This window comes from Triturus cristatus, chromosome 2_1, assembly GCF_964204655.1.
Source record: "Triturus cristatus chromosome 2_1, aTriCri1.1, whole genome shotgun sequence".
NCBI classification, from domain to species: Eukaryota; Metazoa; Chordata; class Amphibia; order Caudata; family Salamandridae; genus Triturus; species Triturus cristatus.
The window spans coordinates 61,259,013-61,279,836 of record NC_140581.1 but is presented as its reverse complement, the minus strand read 5'-3'; positions in this window follow the sequence as shown (position 1 = coordinate 61,279,836).

Here is a 20,824-nt window from a genome sequence, read left to right as displayed (position 1 = left end):
CCTGTTTTTGCATTTCACTTGCATCTTTCTGCACTTTTCTTGCTTCTTTCTACACCTCTTTTGCTTCTTCCAGCAATTCTCTTGCCTCTTTGTGCACTTCTCTTGCCTCTGCACCTGCCTTGCCTTTTTCTACACCTCTATTGGCTCTTTCTGTACCTCACTTGCTCCTTTCTACACTTCTCTTACCTCTTTCTGCACTCATGTTGCTTCATTCTGCACTTTCCTTGCTTCTGTCTGCACCTGTCTTGCTTCTTTCTGCACCCCTGTTGTCTCTTTATGTACCTCTTTTGCCTCTTTTTGTACTTTTTCTCCTTTTTTAGCACCTCTTTTCCCTCATTCTACACATCTGTTGCCTCTTTCTGAAAATCATTTGCTTCTTTCTGCAGCCCTGCTGTCTCTTTCTGTACTCGCCTTCCCTCTGTCTGTACCTTTCCTGCCTGCTTTGCCCCTCACTAGCCTCTTTCTGCAATTTTCTTTCTTCTTTCTACACTTCTGTTGCTTCTTTCAGCAAATCTCTTACCTCTTTGTGCCCCTCCCTGCACATTTCTGCTCTTCTCTTGCCTCTTTGTGCACCCCTGTTGCTTCTTTCTGCACTTTCCATGCTTCTTTCGGCACCTGTCTTGCTTCCTTCTGCAACCCTGTTGTCTCTTTATGTACCTCTTTTGCCTCTTTCTGCACTTTTCTTGACTTTTTTTGCACCTCTCTTCCCTCTTTCTGCACATCTATTGCCTCTTTCTGCACCCCTTTTGTCATTTTCTGCACTCGTCTTCCCTCTTTCTGTACCTTTCCTGCCTGTTCTTTCACCTCTCTTCCCTTTTTCTGCACGTCTGTTGCCTCTTTCTGCAAATCATTAGGTTCTCTCTGCAGCCCTGTTGCTTCTTTCTGCACTCTCCTTCCCTCTTTCTGTACCTTTCCTGCCTGTTTTTGCCCCTCAATTGCCTCTTTCTGCACTTTTCTTTCATCTTTCTCACCTCTGTTGCTTCATTCAGCAATTTTCTTACCTATTTCTGCCCCTCCCTTGCATTTTTCTGCACCTCTCTTCCCTCTTTATGCACATCTATTGCCTCTTTCTGCTCCTCATTGTCTTCTTTATGTACCCCTGTTGTCTCTTTCTGCACTCTCCTTCCCTCTTTCTGTACCTTTCCTGCCTGTTTTTGCCCCTCTATTGCCTCTTTCTGCACATTTCTTGCTTCTTTCTGTACCTCCGTTGCTTCTTTCAGCAATTATATTGCCTCTTTGTGCACTTCTCGTGCGTGTTTCTGTACCTTTCTTGCCTCTTTTTTCACCTCTGTTGGCTTTTTCTGCAACTTACTTGCTTCTTTCTACACTTCTTTTCCCTCTCTCTGCACCCATGTTGCTTCATTCTGTACTTTCCATGCTTCTTTCTACACCTGTCTTGCTTCTTTCTGCAACCCGGTTGTCTCTTGATGTACCTTTTTTGCCTCTTTCTGCACTTTTTTTGCCTTTTTCTGCACCTCTTTTCCCTCATTCTGCACGTCTGTTGCCTCTTTCTGCGAATCATTTCCTTCTTTCTGCAGCCCTGTCTCTTTCTGTACTCGCCTTCCCTCTGTCTGTATTTTCAATGCTTTTTTCTGCACCTGTCTTGCTTCTTTCTGCACCCCTGTGGTCTCTTTATATACCTCGTCTGCCTCTTTCTGCACTTTTCTTGTTTTTTTCTGGACTTTTCTTCCCTTTTTCTACACGTCTATTGCCTCTTCCTGCACCTCATTTGTTTCTTTATGTACCCCTGTTGTCTCTTTCTGCACTCTCTTTCCCTCTTTCTATACCTTTCCTACCTGTTTTTGCATTTCACTTGCATCTTTCTGCACTTTCCTTGCTTCTTTCTACACCTCTTTTGCTTCTTTCAGCAATTCTCTTGCCTCTTTGTGCAGTTCTTTTGCCTCTTTCTGCACCTCTCTTGCCTCTTTTTTACACCGCTGTTGGCTCTTTCTGCACCTCACTTGCTCCTTTCTACACTTCTCTTTCCTCTTTCTGCACCCATGTTGCTTCATTCTGCACTTTCCATGCTTCTTTCTGCACCTGTCTTGCTTCTTTCTGCACCCCTGTTTGTCTCTTTATTTACCTCTTTTGCATCTTTTTGCACTTTTTTTGCCTTTTTCTGCACCTCTTTTCCCTCATTCTGCACGTCTGTTGCCTCTTTTTGCAAATCATTTGCTTCTTTCTGCAGCACTGCTGTCTACTTCTGTACTCGCCTTCCCTCTGTCTATACCTTTTCTGCCTGTTTTGCCCCTCAATTGCCTCTTTCTGCAGTTTTCTTTCTTCTTTCTAAACCTCTCCTGCTTCTTTCAGCAATTCTCTTGCCTCTTTGTGCCCCTCCCTTGCATTTTTCTGAACCTCTCTTCCCTCTTTCTACATGTCTATTGCCTCTTTCTGCACCTCATTGGCTTCTTTATGCACCCTTTTTGTCTCTTTCTGCACACTTCTTCCCTCTTTCTGTACATTTCCTGACTATTTGTGCAATTCTCTTCCCTGTTTCTGCACCTCTCTTGCCTCTTTTTGTACCTCTGTTGGTTCTTTCAGTACCTCACTTGCTCTTTTCTACACTTCTCTTGCCTCTTTCTGCACCCCTGTTGCTTTATTTTGCACTTTCCATGCTTCTTTCAGCACCTGTCTTGTTCTTTCTGCACACCTGTTATCTCTTTATGTACCTCTTTTGCCTCTTTCTGCACTTTTCGTGCCTTTTTCTGCACCTATATCACTATATATATATATACACACATATAAACCTATAAGTCACTCCTATGGCAGGCCTTATCAATCCTGAAGGCAGAGTGCTTGGTTCTTATGTGAGTGGGTGCCCTTGCATGAGCAGAGCCCCTCTGGAGTATTCAGAGACCATTCTCTGATGTTGTTTGTATTGCTGCCTGACCATATTCTCTTAAGTGCATTATAACCAAACGGTAAATGCTAACTTTGGACTGGCTGCATCGAAACTGGTTGTGTTTGGTGCCAAACACCTTGGGATCATACCCCCACGCTAGTAACTGGTGTGGGATTATGATCCCACCCTTCTAGAGGAAGAGACATGACAGCACTGGTATACCCGGTAGAAACTTAATAGAGCCCTGGCATCACAAAATGGATGCTGCAGCCACAGACAAGGGTCTGACCTCCTGCTGCTGACCGAAACTCCATCAGGGGAGGCCTGGACAATAGGTTTCCTGTCACAGGGAGGTGTAACCACCTCCCAGATAGGCTTATGTGTATTGGGGCTCGGTTGGAGCCCTCTCTGAGTGCTTAGAACTCCTGCACTGGGGTACAATTGGTGTCCCTGTGCATAGTCCAGCTCAAACTAGTTCAGGGGCTTCCAGCCCCTGCTCTGGCATGAAACTGGACAAAGGAAATGGGTGTAGCCACCCCTCTTTCCAAACCCTCCCATAGGTGAGTCCCCAGAGTATATCCAACCCCCTACCTTAGTATAAGTATGGGACCCTGTCCTTAGGACTTTAGATTACTCTGGATGAAACTCTTAAGCTGAATCCTGGACCTTCGATGCTCTGCTCAGGACGAGAGGACTGAAGAAATCTCCCATGGGGTTAAGGAGTGACTCCCCTGCTTGGCAGGCACCAGCAAAGCAATTTGCCAGTCTGCGTCATCGAAGCTCCTGAAGGATTTGCAGCACAGGAAGAGGATTTCCAGACATGACAGAGGCTGACCTAACGTGGAACCAGAACTCCTGGTCTCTGTGTATTTCTGCAAGTGCATTGACTTCTCGACATCTCTGGAAGTTGTGCTTGAGCTGACTTATAGCCCCCACCTCGAGCACTTAATCCACTGAAGATTGTCAGCCTGGTCATTCCGATTGACCCGTGGGCTGCCATTTTGTGTTTTGTCTTGAGGTCCCTTTGTGATCCCTTGTCCATTGACTGGTGGGTCCTTGAGGGGGTAACTTTGTACTTCTTTGGGCTTTTCTGGTTGCTCCAGATGTGCCCTGACTCCCAACCAAGTGGTGAGTCCCACAGACCTTGCTGGTCTGCACCGAAGCATCTTTCTCGTTTCTGTGAGGGTTGCTGTTGCCAAGGCTTATTGTGTCCAATCCAGGCACTGATGCTGCAGCACTCCACACCCTTCATGGGACAGCTAGAATCCAGCTCCTGGTCATCCTTGACACCTCCTGGTCCTCGTGGCTGAAGCGTCAAGCTTCACCTCCTTCACCTGAAATCACCCGACATCGGTGGGCATCTGCTCATCGCCTTCCTGGACACTGTCAAGTGACCCAGACTCTGTCCCCTCTGCTTTCACATTCTTCTCATCTTCAATCCAGGCTTGGATCTCTTCGGACACTTCACATCTTCACGGCAGCAGCGTTTCTTCACCAGCTCCCATTGAAATCGACAATGCCCCCCGACACCAAAAGACACCAATGCACATGGCTTCCCTGAGGTAACACGAGTACTCCAGTGCTCCCATGGGTGCTAGCCCTAGAACTTCCCAAGTTCAAAAGGGTTTGGTCCTGACTCATTTCTAAGTGTTCCTAATCTTTAAAAATCTAACCACAACTTTTCCCATAGAAGGTAAAGGGAGCTCACGGCTGTGTTCACACACTGCACACGGCCCCCGTGGGTCCCCTGTGTCACTACCTTGGGTGGTTCCTTGGGGTCCCAGTGATTCTACAGGCTCTAGGCCTTGTGTCTAGTTAAGTTGTGGTTCTTATACCACTATTTTAGTATATGGTTTGGCCCGCCTTTAGGGCCTGACGTGTATTTGTGCTATTTTACTGTGATTATTGAAGTGTAACTTATGGGTTTTGACCTCTAGTCTCATAAAGAGACTAGGAGGGTGTGTTTAGTAATACATACATATATTTTATATATATACCTGGTGTGGATATCTTTCATTTAGTGACTCAAGAGATTATAGACTGGTAAAACAAGCTACTTTACATTCCTTCAAGACTTAGCCTGAAGGCTGCTCTCCATAGCTACCACTAGGATAGCTTTCAATAAAGGTTGTCTTGAACCTATAACCAATAAGGGGTTGCTTGGACTGATACAGGGTGCCCACTATAACTAGTGGACAGGATATATCAGGTCAACTTCTCACACTCATCTTGCCTCTTTGTGGACTTCTCTTGCGTGTTTCTGTACCTTTCTTGCCTCTTTTTTTACCTCTGTTGGCTTTTTCTGCAACTTACTTGCTTCTTTCTACACTTCTTTTCCCTCGCTCTGCACCCCTGTTGCTTCATTCTGCACTTTCCATGCTTCTTTCTACACTTGTCTTACTTCTTTCTCCACCCCTGTTGTATCTCTTTTGCCTCTTTATGAACTTTTCTTGCCTTTTTCTGCAGTTTTCGTCCCTCTTTTTGCACCTGTTGCCTCTTTCTGCACCTCTTTTGCTTCTTTCTGCACCCCTGTTGTCTCTCTATGCACTCGTCTTCCCTCTTTCTGAACCTTTTCTGCCTATTTTACAACTCACTTTCATCTTTCTGCACATTTCTTACTTATTTCTACACCTCTGTTGCTTCTTTCAGCAATTCTCTTGCCTCTTTGTGCACATCTCTTGCCTGTTTCTGCACTTCTCTTGCTTCTTTCTGCACCCCTGTTGCTTCATTCTGCAATTTCCATGCTTCTTTCTGCAGCCGCTTGCTTATTTATGTACCCCTGTTGTCTCATTATGTTGCTCTTTTGCCTCTTTCTGCACTTTTCTTGCCTTTTTCAGCACCTCTCTTCCCTCTTTCTGCATGTATGTTGCATCTTTCTGCACCTCATTTGCTTCTTTCTGCACCCCTGCTGTCTCTTTCTGCAAGCGTCTTCCCTCTTTCGGTACCTTACCTGCATGTTTTTGCATCTCACTTGCCTCTTTCTGCACTTATATTGTTTCTTTCTACACCTCTGTTGCTTCTTTCAGTAATTTTTGTGCGACTTTGTGCACTTCTCTTGCCTGATTCTGCACCTCTCTTGCCTGTTTTTGCACCTCTGTTGGCTCTTTCTGCACCTCACTTGCTCCTTTCTACGCTTCTTTTGTATCTTTCTGCACCCCTGTTGCTTCATTCTGCACTTTCCATGCATCTTTCTGCACCTATCTTAGTTATTTCTGCACCCGTGTTGTCTCTTTATGTACCTCTTTTGCCTTTTCTGCTCTTTTCATGCTTTTGACTTCAGTTCTCTTCCCTATTTCTGCATGTCTGTTGCCGCTTTCTGTACCTCATTTGCTTCTTTCTGCACCCCTGTTGTCTCTTTATGTTCTGGTCTTCCCTCTTTCTGTACCTTACCTGCCTGTGTTTGCATCTCACTTGCCTCTTTCTGCACTTTATTTGCTTCTTTCTACACCTCTGTTGCTTCTTCAGCAATTCTCTTGCCTCTTTGTGCACTTCTATTGCCTGTTTCTGCACCGCTCTTGCCTTTTTTTGCATCTCTGTTGGCTCTTTCTGCACCTCACCTGCTCCTTTCTACACCTCTAGCTCTACACCGTTTTTAATGGGATAGCGAGAGCATCCAAAAGGCACTCTGGTGTCCCTGGGGAGTCCCACACAGGAGCCCACTCACTATAATAAGGGAGTCTCAGGCGGTCTCGACAATTCAACCATAATTTGGCCACCATAAGCAAAAAAGATAAGTATATTTTGTCAGGACACACATTTTAATTAAGTTAACCCAACCATAGTGGGATAGTGGGATGTTCTGCCATCTTTTTAGTAGGACATCAACTTCCTTCGAGACCCTATCCAGGTTCGTTTTTGGGATTTCTCTGGGATCTTGGGTTATGATAACACCCAGGTATCTAAGTTCCCTGGCAAATAGCCCCTCCTGGTCAATGATGTTCCAGGCCATAATCTCGATTTTATCTTTATTTATTTTGTAGCCAGAGAATTTCCTGAACATCTGGGATTCTGAAATTAGCTCCGGAAGAAAGATATTGACATTGGAGGATAACAGCATTAAATCTTCAGCATATAATGCTAGTTTCCTCACAAATCCATTTACTTCAAAGGGAACAATCTTTTTATTTAGTCTTAAACTCTGGGCTAAGGGTTCCAAATATAAATCAAATAAGATAGGGGATAAGAGACATCCCTGCCTTGTCCCCGCTCTATATTAACGGTGGGAGTGAGACTGCCATTAACCAAGATCCGAGCCCTCGGGGAATCCCATATTCTTTTAATAACCTCTCTAAAACCATTGGTGAAGCCAAAAACCCATAAAGTCCTATCCAGAAAGAGACAATTAACCCGATTGAAGGCCTTGGCTGCATCAACCGTTATAACAGATAGAGGGAGCTCTAGTGCGGATGCCAAGACCACTGCCCTAATTAGAGATTGAGTCAAATCAGCCATCTGTCTGCCTGGGAGGAAACCTTTTTGGTCTTCATGGATTAGTGGTGCTACAACCTTATAGAGCTGCTTGTTTAAGATACCAGCAAAGACCTTATAGTCAACATTTAGTAATGATATCGGTTGATATGACTGGCACTGCATAGGGTCCTTGCCGGGCTTTAAAATCAAGGTGATGACCGCCTCTCTCCAGGAATCAGGCATGGGTGAGGTACCATCTAAAATTTAGTATACAAATCAAGCCAGACCGGAATGATTTCCTCCCTTAGCATAGAGTAAACCTCGCTCTAGATCGCGTCAGGGCCTGCCGCTTTCCCCTTTTTAATTGAGTCTAATACCTCCAGAATCTCACTCCCTGTTATTTTTGAGGCAAGGAATTCTTGATCTGCCACTGTCATTCTGGGAAGCTGTTTCTCCCTAAGCCACTCCTCAATGTGATCCCCTACCCCCTGAAGATTTTCTCGATATAACTCTTGAAAGAATTGGGCAAAAGCCAAATCTATAATCCCTTTATCCTCTATAATTTGTGAGCCCACTCTGATCTTCCTGATGTAACTATTGGCTCTATCCGCCCTACTCTTCATAGCTAAAAGCTTGCCACAATTCTCCCCTTGATCCAAGTCCTTTTTTTTTACTAATCTCCCATTTGTGTAGTAGGATCTCCTCGGACTTAAGCCTAAACTTCAGCTGGAGATCCTCAACTCTCTTTAAGATTCTCTTTCCCTACTTAGGGCAAGCAGCACACCTTTAAAGCTGCTTCTGCCTCAGATATTCGAAGTTCCAAATCAGCCAGTTCTTTCCTCTCCACTCTAACCCAACCTATAACCGCGCCTTTTAGGATCCCTGTAATCCTGGCCTTAAAGGCATCCCAGGCAATATACAGACCCTAACTTATCTTGAAAGAACCTAGTTGATTCTAATTTCAGAAAACTAGGAGTTGAGGGCTGCAAGCAGAACCTCCTTTTAAGAGTCTATCTCCACATGGTAGCTTCAGGCCGGAGTGCCACATTAAGAACTATAGTGGCATGGTTGGAAAGGTGTATAGGTAAATAACTAATCAGGCTTACTTTCTCAAGCTCAGGATACTCCAGAAAGATATAGTCAATTCTGGAGTAATTAAAGTTCTTCTTATTATAAAACGAGTATTCCCTTCTATCTCCCATTTTCTCTCACCAGACATCACCCAGAATAATATTTTTTAATATTGTTAAAAGGTAAGCTTTAACACGCGGTGCAGCTATCTGAGCACGTGGAGAGGACCTGTCCAACTTGTTGTTTAGGAGCACATTAAAATCTCCTCCAAAAATCAATGGGGAGTCAAAATCAGCCAAGGCAAGACACAGGTAATTCAGGGGCAAGGTATCATCTTCATTGGGCCCGTAGTAGCTGGCTAGTGTATACTTTAGCTCCTCCAAACTTTTTTTTTTAATTCAGCACTTATTCAGTGTTATTATGGCATTTGTTCTTTTTTGTTTAGAGTCTAAGGGGCACCGGCTCGAAGGGCAATATCTCTTTATTGCCATGGGTAGACAGGGAGGGTTTCCCAGGGGGTGAGAGGGGAAGTAGGAGGGTTGGGGTTTTTCACAATTGTTGGGAGAAAAAAAAAAAATATATCAATTATTGCATATGACAGAGCAACCTCCAATAGCTACAGCAGAGAGTGGAGCCAGGATAATGGTTGGGAATTTTTAAGCTGGAACGTCAACGGTTTAAGAGTCAAAAGAAGACAGAATCTAATTTTACAATACTTAAAAGATAGCTCTGCGAGGATACTTATGATCCAGGAGACCCATCTTTTACAGTCTGAATGTACAGCCCTGTTTGGAAAGCAGAGATGCGATGACAAGATCATAGCCTCTGACCAACAATGCTGCTCAAAAGGGGTTGCTGTTATTCTTAAAGTAAACTCAGGAGTCGAGCTGATAAAATCCCAGGTAGATGCAGGAGGTCGAAGGGTGATTGTGGAAATAAAATGTCAGGAGCTAAAGTATACACTAACAACAGTTAGGTGATGTGCATCATTCAGGAACAATCACAGTCTTGAAAGTTACATAGTCTATGTAAAAAACATTAAATAATATCAGGGTAACATTCAAATCCTCATTTATACCCAGCTCTCTGTGTCTTTTCACACACTATTTACTCATGCAGTGTTTCCGATTCCACATGAATAAATAGCATGTGTGTCTGCGCAATATTTATGGAACACTGTATCTTTCAGTAAACTTCGGTTATCTGACGGCATCTTTCTGTGTACACTCTTTGGTCATACTTTACGCCTGTGGTTCAAATGCCTTTGTATATAGAGTAGGGCTGGCCGAAATATTCTGACCCCCCCAGTGGAATTGGCAACAATGTGGTCACTCCACATTACTCTTTAACGTGGAGTTCTGGCCAAATGTTGTGACTCAACACATGGCAGAATTGTTAACCTGTGATGCTGAAAATATGCGAGCTTGTGAGCGTGAGCAAGATTTTTCATCACCTGGCTCAATTTTCTAATGTGGGTGGTCGCCGATGTTCACAAACGGTCACAATCAAAGGGCTACGATTCTAGGAGATTCAGTGCCACTTGAGTAGATTTCCTACTGGAGCGGCAGCAAAATCAACTCAAATCACTGCATGATATGTGCAATACATGGTGCCGTTCCACACTGATTTTCATTGCTGCTCATGCTATTGGTGCTAATTTACAGTGCACGCAACATATTTTCCAACCATTTTTGGAATTTCGCAGAATCTTGTGGCGTTTCTCTGTAACTCAGTGCAAGTGTGCGGAATAAAACTCCAGGAGTCCTGCCCACCCCTAGTGAAGAGCTTGTGGAAAGAGTAAACATAACTCTGTTTCTTTACTTTATCAAATTTCGCCACAGGTATGGCTTTAAGTTTCTTTGCAGCCCTGTGATTTATCTTTCAATTAAATCAATGTACTTCTGCTGAAGAAAGACTTTATCGGCATGTGAAGACTCAGTCATCGCTCTTGTTTCTGACACTACCAATGTGAAATCTATCTCTCCACAGTGACATCATAAGTGACTGTCCCATACCTAATGCCATAATGGTTTTCTTTATAACCACCTTGTAGAAGTTGGCGGCTTATAGATGTGGTGTTTGGCGAAAATAAAATACACTAAATCTTCTACAACTAGGTGGCAAGGGTGTGGTTAAACTATTTTAAAATAATCTGAGATTTCATCAATAAATCTGTATTTTAAAGTTCAAAAGAAGTTCTATTTTAGTTCATCTGTGGACATAGTACAAATCTGATTTAAAAATGAGATTCCTACCATATTGTTTCCTCATTATCACTGCATATTTTATGTAAAAAATGAAAGTTTAAATGAGCCACTGAGTGTGGAATATTATGTGTAATGTAATGCTCATTTTGAGTCAAGGATTGCTTGAAAGTCAATCTGCCGACCAGTAAGTGTGTACTTACCACCAGGTATAACGATTATGGCTATTGCATCTCAATGCAGGTAAGGAAACGCCAAAACAGACTCCAGGTGTGTAGAAAGGCAGCAAACATTTCCTTTAGCATCAATCAATGACTGAGACTATTGAACACAAACTAATTTTGTATGGAATAGGATGCATAGGCTCAATTTTACAGCCTGTTTATAATTGTGATGCTGCTGGACAGAATGCTGAATGAATCAAATATTTACCCCCAGTCAAGACATCTGGGTTAAATCCATCATTCTTTTGTTCACTACGCCACCACAGTTTTGACCCGGCCATATGCAAATCAGTCTTCACCAGGCCCCTCATGGGAACAATCCAGCCTGAACTGCCAAACCTGGTCCTTCATGGACCCAAAACAAGCATCCTTGGACTTGTTTTGGGGCAACTCCCCTCATTCCGTCCGTGCATACCCATCCCACTTAGGATGAAAAGTGCTGATAGAAGGAATCAGTCATTTTTCTTTTTCATTATTAAGGCACATCAATGCCTAACGGAATGATAGACAGGATGCTTAATGAATCAGACATTCACCCCAGTCAAGAGATCTTGGTTAAATGCATCATTCTCGTGTTCATTGTGCCACCACAGTTTGGACCCAGCCATTTGCAAATACGTTTTGATCCGGCTCCTCATGGGAACAGTCCAGCCCCAAATGCCAATCGACGTAGTCACTGGGGAATCATGACATTTCTCTTGCCACACATATTCTGTTCATAAATATTATGCCTCCTACCTCATGGGCAGCAAAGTGTGCTTGGGGGCCACTTTTTAACTATTTAAAATCCCAGTTTCCTACTTGTCAATGGGGTTGTTTTGACAAGTCTGTACAACTGCGTTCAAAGTGTTGCTGGTAAGCTTTAGAAGTAGGGACAAAGCCATGTTTCTTTATCACACTAGCAGCTGGAACAATAAGCGCTGCAGTGTACAGGTGACATGTAACTTTCTGTGCTAGGAGCATATTTGGCAAACCATATATGAATGTTAAATAAAAACACAAAGATTAGCCAATTTCTACATGTGTTAGGGTTTAAACCGCATACACTGGGTGATGGACATCAGTTAGCCATTATGTCTAAAAAACTAGCCATAACATTCTGAAAAAAGAGGGAGAGGCCTTGTAAAAGGGGCAACATCCCACACTTATTGTGAGAAATTGTGTTGTTGGTTGACTGGGATGCGAGCCCTGGTCAAGCAACAGATACGATTCCTTGCATGGTGGACCACAAAAAGTCACTAAATTAGGAGTAGTAAGGCAGTGGATCGGACTCTGCTTTTCAGTGCCTGCGGAGTGCAGAGAAGCAGCTCCTCTACTCCAAGAGAGAATGTAGGCAATTTTCAAAGAGCAGACAGGCTTCTCAAGGCTTTGGTAGTACTCCAGCTTGCAGGATGAGTCACTCTGTCATGATTGTAGAGAGAGTTGCAAGCAGGCAGGTATTTGCACCAAAAGTTCACAGTTCTTATGCAGTTCTTGCCAGGCAGTGATACTTCTTCACACTTCTTCTCTTGATCCATAGAATCTGAGTTCTTGGGCTCAGGAAGACCACCTAAATACCCACATTAGGGGAGTGACAAGTAGTAGCTAATGGGTTACCTACCTTTTGTCATCATCACCCTCTATATGACCCCTCCTTGTGGAACGTGGCAGAACCCTGACCCTATAATGCGAATCCATACAAAACAAGATGGAGGAATCTGAAAAGGGGGTGCTCAAACTAGTGGTTTGGGGTTGGACACACCTCCTAATATGACTAATTTTTGCACCTGTCACATAACACAGGTTGTCGGGCCTTTGAAGTTTCCCATCCTTGAATGCAGATACTGCATGGAGGAGGTTTAAACACCTCTTCCCAGAGAAGGGTTTATTCCTGACTTCCGAGAGAAAAGGCTTTTACTTCAAGGGGTCAGCAACTTGGTTGGCTGGCTTGGGAAGGATTTCAGGAGGCACCTCTAAGGTAATCTCGAGGTGTATTGATTAATTAATCCATAATTGATTTATTAATATGAGATTATTGGTACCAAATATCTTTGGGTACAGTGAAGCCATCATGAAGCTGGGGAATTCGTAAACAACCCATATACTCCCTTTGCACTCGGGATATCTACGAATCAACTAATATAATATAGAGACACGTCCAATCCCAGCTGATATGTCCACACATGGGGTATAGTGCACCCTGCCTTAGGGCTGTAAGGCCTGCTGTAGGAGTGCCTTATCTATACCACATGTAGTGCTTTGCAGGCATGGCATGCAGGAATGTGTGTCAGGTTGACTCTTCACTTTTCTCTGAACCAAGACATGCAGGCTGCAATGGTAATGTGCATGTGTAGGAAGGTGGAATCTGACTATATGATTGCCCCCACTTTTTTACTGGTGTTTGAATGGTTTTTGACTAGTCTGGTTGGGATCCTGCTATCCAGGACCCCAGCCTATCTGCTTTCTCCCTTAAACGACTTGGAGTGCAAATTAGATGCACTAGTGATTGGATACTGTGGTACCTCAGAGCCCCTAGTAGAAGGTACCTTAGGTACCTAGGGCATAGGTACTTCACGGGCCTACCAGGGGCTGAAGCATGTATTATGCCACCCCTGGGAAGCAGACTAAATCTGACACCACAGGCCTGCTACAGCAGCCTGGGTGAGGTAGTGCTAGCCCTCCTCACTGAGGTATAGGTTTCTTAAATGACATCATACATCCACATATAACACTATCAGTCACCCCTAAGGCAGGCCCTATCAATCCTGAGGGCAGGGTGCTTGGTTTACATGTGAGGGGGTGCCTCTGCCTGAGCAGGGTCCCTCTGCAGCTCTCAGAGACTATTCCCTGTGGCTGTTTGTGGATGCGGTTAAACCATATACTCTTAAGTGCATTATAAATCCTAACTTTGGATTGACTGCATCAAAATATGTCGTGTTTGGTGTCAAAAATCTTGGAATCATACCCCCATATCAGTCCATGATTTGGGAGCATGATGCCACCCTTCTAGAGGGGTCGACATACACCCACTGTGGACACACGGTAGAATCCTATAGAGCCCTGGCATCACAAAATGGATGCCACCAGCACAGACAATGGGCTTCCCTCCTTCTGCTGACTGAAACTCGCAGTGGAGGAGGCCAAACAATAGGCATCCTGTCACAGGGAGGTGTCACCACCTCCCAGACAGAATTTAGTGTATTGGGGCAGGGTGGGTGCACTCCTAGAGTGCTTTGAAGTCCTGCACTGGGGGAGCAGTAGGCTCCTCTGTGCATATGCCAGCTCAAACCGGTTCAGGGGCTACCTGTCCCTGCTCTGGCACGAAACAAAGGGAATTGGGTGTAACCACCCCCTACCCTGACCCTCCCAGAGGAGTGGTCATAAAGCTAGTCCCTCCCCTATCTTTAGTATAAAATAGGAAACCTTGCCATTGCAAAGTAGATAACCTTGGACAACGCTCTACAAAGAAGAATCCTAGCCCTTTGACGTTCCACTACCTTTGGAAGACTGAAGAATCTCCCTTGGAGTCAAGGAGTCGCTCCCCTGCTTGGCAGGCACCAAAAACTCTCATCAACGGTCGCAAACTTTCCCGCTCCCGCTAGAGTCCAAAGTCCCTGCAGCCCCAGAAGTGGATTTCCTGACTTTTCAACGGCCATTGTGAGTCCCTAGCAAAGCTGAGGCGAGTGGACCCCACGAGTGATGAGGAACAGCAATACTCAGGTACCGTGCACTATTGTCGAGTGCAACCCCTTCACGACCGAAGTTCTTTGAACTTGTGCATTGGACCATTTGTGTCCCAAGCCTCCAGCAGGTTTTGCAGTGAAAATCAGAGGCCTACCCCGTCCTGAGTGACCGTGGGCTCCTGTAAAGCATTTACTCATGAGGCGTCTTTGTAATCCCTTGCCCGTTGGCTTGTGGGTCCCCGAAGAGTTTCTTATCAACTCAAAGGGTTCTCTTGGTTGCTCCAGGCCTGCCCACACTCACCCTTGCTAGGTGAGTCCCTCAGTCCTTGCTGGTCTGCAACGCTGACCTTCTTCGATTTCCACAAGCCTTGCTGTTGCCAAGGCTTGTTGGCTCCAATCCGGTTGCCAACACCTCAGTAATCTGCAAACATTGTGGGACACTCTGAATCCAGCTGCTGGTTATTGTCAATCCCTCCTGGACCTCTTGAGCGAAGAGTCAAAACACCATCGACGACTTGAAATCACCTGACATCCGTGTTCAGCCATCTTCCTGGCCACCGGTCACTGGCAAGTGATTTTGAACACTGTCCCTTCAACTTTCAGGTCATCTGCATCTTGAATCCACCCTTGGATTATATCGGACACTTCTCAAATCTTCGCAAGCAGCAAATCTTCATTGGTCTCCATTGAAAACGACGACGCGACCTGACACCAAAAGACACCTATGCACCCGGCTTCCTTGGGTGAGGTAACTTGTGCACTCCGGTACCCTAGTGTGTGTTGGCCCTAGAATTACTTACCTTGTAAGTGGCTTGCTTGTAGACTTCCTCGAAGTACCCTTAAACTTAAATAATCCAACTTCAACTTGCTCCTTTGTAATCAATAGGGAACCCACGGCTGTGTTCACACACTGCACGCGTCTCCTGTGGGTCTGTTACTTGCCTGCTTCTGCTGCATTCGTGAAGCCCCAGCGATTCTACAGGCCCTAGGCCTTGTCATTTTGCAAGCCGACATTCCTAATCCATCTTTTTAGTATATGGTCCGGTACGCCCCTAGGGCCCCAGCCATATTTGTGCTTAACTTATTGAGAAACGTTGATATTTGAATGTGCTCCTGGCTTCTAATCTCATAAAGAGATTAGTAGAGTGTGTCTAGAAATAAATACATATATATTTGATATATATACCTGTGTGGTGTCCTTTCATTTGGTAATTCAAGAGATTATAAGGTAAAACAAGCTGCTTTACATTCCTCTAAGACTTAGCCTGAAGGCTGCTCTCCACAGCTACCACTAGGATAGCTTTCTTTAAAAGGTTGTCTTAAACCTATCTACCATAAGAGTCGAATTGGACTGATGAAAGGTGGCCACTCTTACTAGTGACCAGCATATGCCAGGCCAACTTCTCACAGCATGTGATTGGTGAGGGGTCATTAAGGGTGGCAAAATTCATGCTGCATCCCTTAGGGACCCTCCTTAGTTTCAATGCCCTAGGTACCAAGAGTACCATTTACTAGGGGCAAACATGGAGCCAACAGTGGTGCCAATTGTGGAGCAATGATACAGTTAGGGAGGAACATTAGGACAGGGCACCTGGTTAGCAGGAACCAAGTACACATTCAATTAAAGTTGCTTCAAATACAAAGCAGAAAGTAGGGGGAAACTGCAAAAAAATCAGTTTGCTACAATCCATGAGTGGGCGCCTGATAAAAACATTATTCCCTCCACTCAAACTAATTTCCGACAGGGGAGTGAGACAAAGATTAACCTGCAATACATATCGGCAATAATGGACTGAGCTACAAAGAAGGGGGCAAGCTCTTCATATTGTGCATTCACTGACTATATAACAGCCTTTGAGAAGGTTGACAGAGAACAGAAGTGGTCCAAACTGACAGCCTGGGACATCCCTGCACGCCTTTTAACAGCCACCATCAGCCTGTATTCAAATACATGGGTGAGGGTGTGAGTATGCAGAAACTGGGCCACTTCGGTGAAGATTTATACAAACAGAGACCTAGCAAACTTACTTTGTAATCTATATTTGGCTGAATTGAACAACCACTTAAGACCAACTAAGGGATTTCCACCTAAAATAGAGAGCAGCAGCTTGAATCATGCTAACAACACCATCCTTATGGACCAAACAGCAACAGGACTACAACGATCTTTGCACTCAATAGCTGTCTACTGTAAACCCAATAAACTGTACATTAAAACATCCAACACTAAGATTCTGGTCTTTACCAAGAGGAAAATCAAGTTTGGTGCCTGGTATTTAAATTATCAAAATATCAAAAATAATTGATTCAATTAAATACTTGGGGGTTTGGCTGAACAGTTGTGGCCAGCCATCCTCACAGATTGAAGTATTGACCTCAGTTGAGAATTATCTCACTCTTGCTGTCCAGCGCTTCGCCAGCTTCCTTTCTGGTCCAGATCTGTCTGTTGTCAGCAAAGCCATTGGAAGTAAACTGATGCCTACTTTGTGGATCATGTGTATATAACAACAGACTTTTCTCCTGGCTGGCTCGGGCACAATGCCAGATCTACAGATGCCTTTTTCATCTCCTGAAGTGCAAGGCACAGGCACACATCTGTCTTGAGCTTGACTTAACAAGGCAGGATTACTGTAGTTATGCTTGAGTCTTTTCTCTTTGTGTTAAAATGAGAATAGCAGAACATGGCTTGCATTAGCAGCTCTTATGGAATATTATCCAGAACAAGGCATCACATTTAACTAACTTTTACTTGGACTTTATCAAGGTACTTCTATCCAAGGACCTATTGTAACTGTCTGTTCCATCAAAACAGTTAGCAGGCATTCTGAAGAAGGAGGCAATGCTGTTATCTGCCCATGATGACCTAGAGGCCATAGAGCTAATGCTATTCCATCTGCCGACCTGCATCAGCTCTTTCACTGCCACCTTCATTTTCTTGTTTATTTCAACAGGCTACACAAATCCAATTCCTTTGTTTCCGTTTGGGGCAGATGCCACTTACAGCTTACAGATATCACTGGGTGACAGGCACTCCACATGGGGGTGTGGAGCAGATTTGGAATCTCTCGGCATATACATTAATTATATTTCCCCATGATATTTTTGACTGGTTCCAATTTTTAGACAACTTATTATCAGAACCTGAAAAGGGGCTGTGGAGAACTGCTAAAAGGGGAATCAGGCCAATTTTCTGAAAGATTGATAAAATAAATGAAGGTGGTGGCATCCATGCTGAATGCAGGGGCTAAACAGCATTAGTAACTGTTTCAGGCATTCACCCTTGCCAGAAGGGCTGCACATTTGCTGCTGATGATGGCCGCTCAGTATTGTTTACGCTCAGGTCTCTATGCTCTCAGAGGGAAGAGGTTTAGTAGCACCTGTACCTTAAATGGATGACACACCATGCTGAGTCACAGTCAGGATACTCAGCCGCCTTAGCAGTTTCTTCCATATCTAAGGATACAAATTGCATGTTTAGAGCTTTGAGGTGAATTTTATTCATGAAATGCAGTGATGAGGTGTCATGTTGGCTGCAGATCACCTTGTGGGAATTGCTTTCATATTTATTCTCTCTAGCTCTCAAAAGAGTATCTGGAGGATCGATTTGCATTTACTGTTTTAACTGTTATTTATTTGTTAAATCAAAGTGTCCTTGGTCAAAGTTTTGACATATATGACATGGATTCTATGGCATTCTTCTTTATATATCATTTGTCTGTTATGTATATTGCTTATCCTGTAATAATGTGCAATGATTTTAATTAATCAAGCAAATAAGTTAATAAATAATAAATAATAAAATATCTGATGCTCTTAGATGTGGCATTTCCATCAACTACACACTCTGGGACAAAGAAAATGGCAACAGAAATTAATATGACACTATACTGACTAGGTTTTCACAGCTCTTATGGAATATCATAACCGTATCCTTAAAGAAGTCATATTACAATACTACTACTTTAAACTACTTAACCATTGAGACTGGTCCCCTTTTAAGCTAAAGATTAACACCAGATGATGTATGCTGCAGGTGTGTGGAATTACTCATGATTTAGTGCATGTCTTATGGGCATGCCCTAAATTTGATACCTTACTAGGGCATAATATGGGGCCAGATGTACGACCGCCTGAATTTGCAACTTGTTATTTGCGTCAAATAGGGAGTCGCAATTTGCGAGTCGCAAATATAAATGTACTTACCCAACTGGTCCCCAAATTGTGAGTTGTAAATGACTCGTATCGCAATTTAATGAAGAGGCGAATTGAGACTCACTTAGCTCTCATGGAGGAAAAGCCAGTTTTGCATTCGCAAATAGCGACAGCAGCAGAAAACGGTATTTTGCATGTGCATATAGCAACTGCGATAAAACAAATAAGCAGAGACACCTCCTGGGAGAGCAGAAGGACCCTGGAGAATCCTGGACAGAATTGACAGCACATGGTACGGTGCAGCACCACAGTCCAACACTGCAAGCCAGCTAACCAAGATGTCTAACAAGTCCAGTGAGAAGGCAGGAAAGGAGCAGCTGCACAAACTCAAATTCTCTGAGAAGGAACTGGACATACTAATTGAAGAATGCTGTAACAACCACGCTCAGCTGTTTGGGAGGGCATGTCATAAAGTCTGGCAAAAGAAAAATCTGGTGAGAGATGCAGCTGTACAAAAATGCCCTGTGTGAGCTGGCAGGTCCCTGGACGACCTAAAGAAAAGGTGGTACGACCTGCACTCCAGGGCCAATGAGATGGTGGCAAGACGACGTGTGTAGTACAAGGAACAGAAGGAGGCCCATTCAATGTTTCAGAACCTTGAGCAGCAGAGGCAATGGTGGAGAGTACCCTGGAGAGTGAGGCAGTATTGGGGTTTGGGACCCTCGGCACAGCTTAATCTTCACCACCCCCTGGTAAGTGAGAAATGGGCTAAAAGCCTGCTCCCCACATGCATGTCACACACCTCGAAACAACTACATCTAGATGCTCCATCTACATGGACCAAAAGTCACAGTTGGTGTATTATGGGAAATGTAGTAAGTGACATAAACAGTGCAGTTAAGGACTGACATGAGCTGAAGAACATAGTACAACCACTGAGATAGTGACTCAGGTTTTGTTTCTTTATTTTCCCATTTGTAACTTAGATACACCTCTGGGAGGAGAGCCAAGGGCGGATGATAATGACACACAACAGGAGCAGGTCCAGATGGAGGAAGGGCAGAGAGAAGGAAAAGCAATTGAGCCAAGTTCTTCCAATGTCCAGGCAACTGCAACATACAGGTCACCACAGGCTCCAGCACATAACATACCAGCAACACAGCAGCCAGCACCATGCCAGCACACTCCGCGTAACAGGATCCGGCTGCTGCGTCCGACACAGTAGTCAGGAAAGCGGCTGCTAGCTGGGATGCACTCTCCCACCCATTCTGGAACAGCCAATCAGGCGGTGTTTGGTGGCCTGGAACAAGCCATGTTTAAGGTTCATTGCCTGCAGCAAAAACAGATTAAGCTGACTAACTCCAAGCTGAGTGAGGGATTTTTAAACATCACTCAACAGGTGGCTGAAAGCCAGGCCCACAATGAGGGAACATTTGATGCCCTTACAGGGGCTATTGGGCAGCTGTGCACAGTTATCTGAGGAGAGAGGGCAGTCGAGGAGAATAGATCGCAGCCGGGCACACAGATGGACTCAATGACAAGGACAATCGAGAGTCCTGCACAGGCCACCACAGAACACATCAAGCACACCTGGGTCTGCAGATTGAGATGGGCCACTACAATAGTGACGTTATGCCAGGGCTGCAACAGATAACAGCTGCAGTGGAGGCAATCCAAACAAACATGTTTGCTACTGGAGGAGCCACATAGACAACAGACAGTGAGGTGTCCAGCCACAGTAGTATCTCTACTGCAGAAACGCCTATGCAGTGGAGAAGCAGCAGCCACCAGCCAGTTATCCCATCTGCCAGATCCCCACATGCTGGACATAGAGGAAAGAAATGACATTTTTTCACCAATGTGCCTGTTTGTTTATTTTTTATTTTGCAGTAACCATATGACAGTTATACTTCTGTTTGATTATGTGGATTGAGATGGACAGGCTTTCAATTTTTTTTTTTTACATGCCCGTCAAATAAAGGGAAATTCCAATTGTTAAGATCACATTTTGTATTGTCATTTGTTGTGGGTAGAGTGTCAATGGTTAGGATGTACCTTAAAAAATAATGTCTGCGCCTTCTCCCCATCTGCTGTTGAGCTTCCCTCACTTGGCTGTTGGGCAGGTGGGCCAGGGTCTTCATCCGCTGAGTCTGATTCAGACACCTCCATGGGCAAGCCACGCCTGCAGGCAATGTTGTGGAGTATGGCACATGTTGTCACTATTTTGCAGACAGTCTCAGGCTCATACTGCACGTCTCT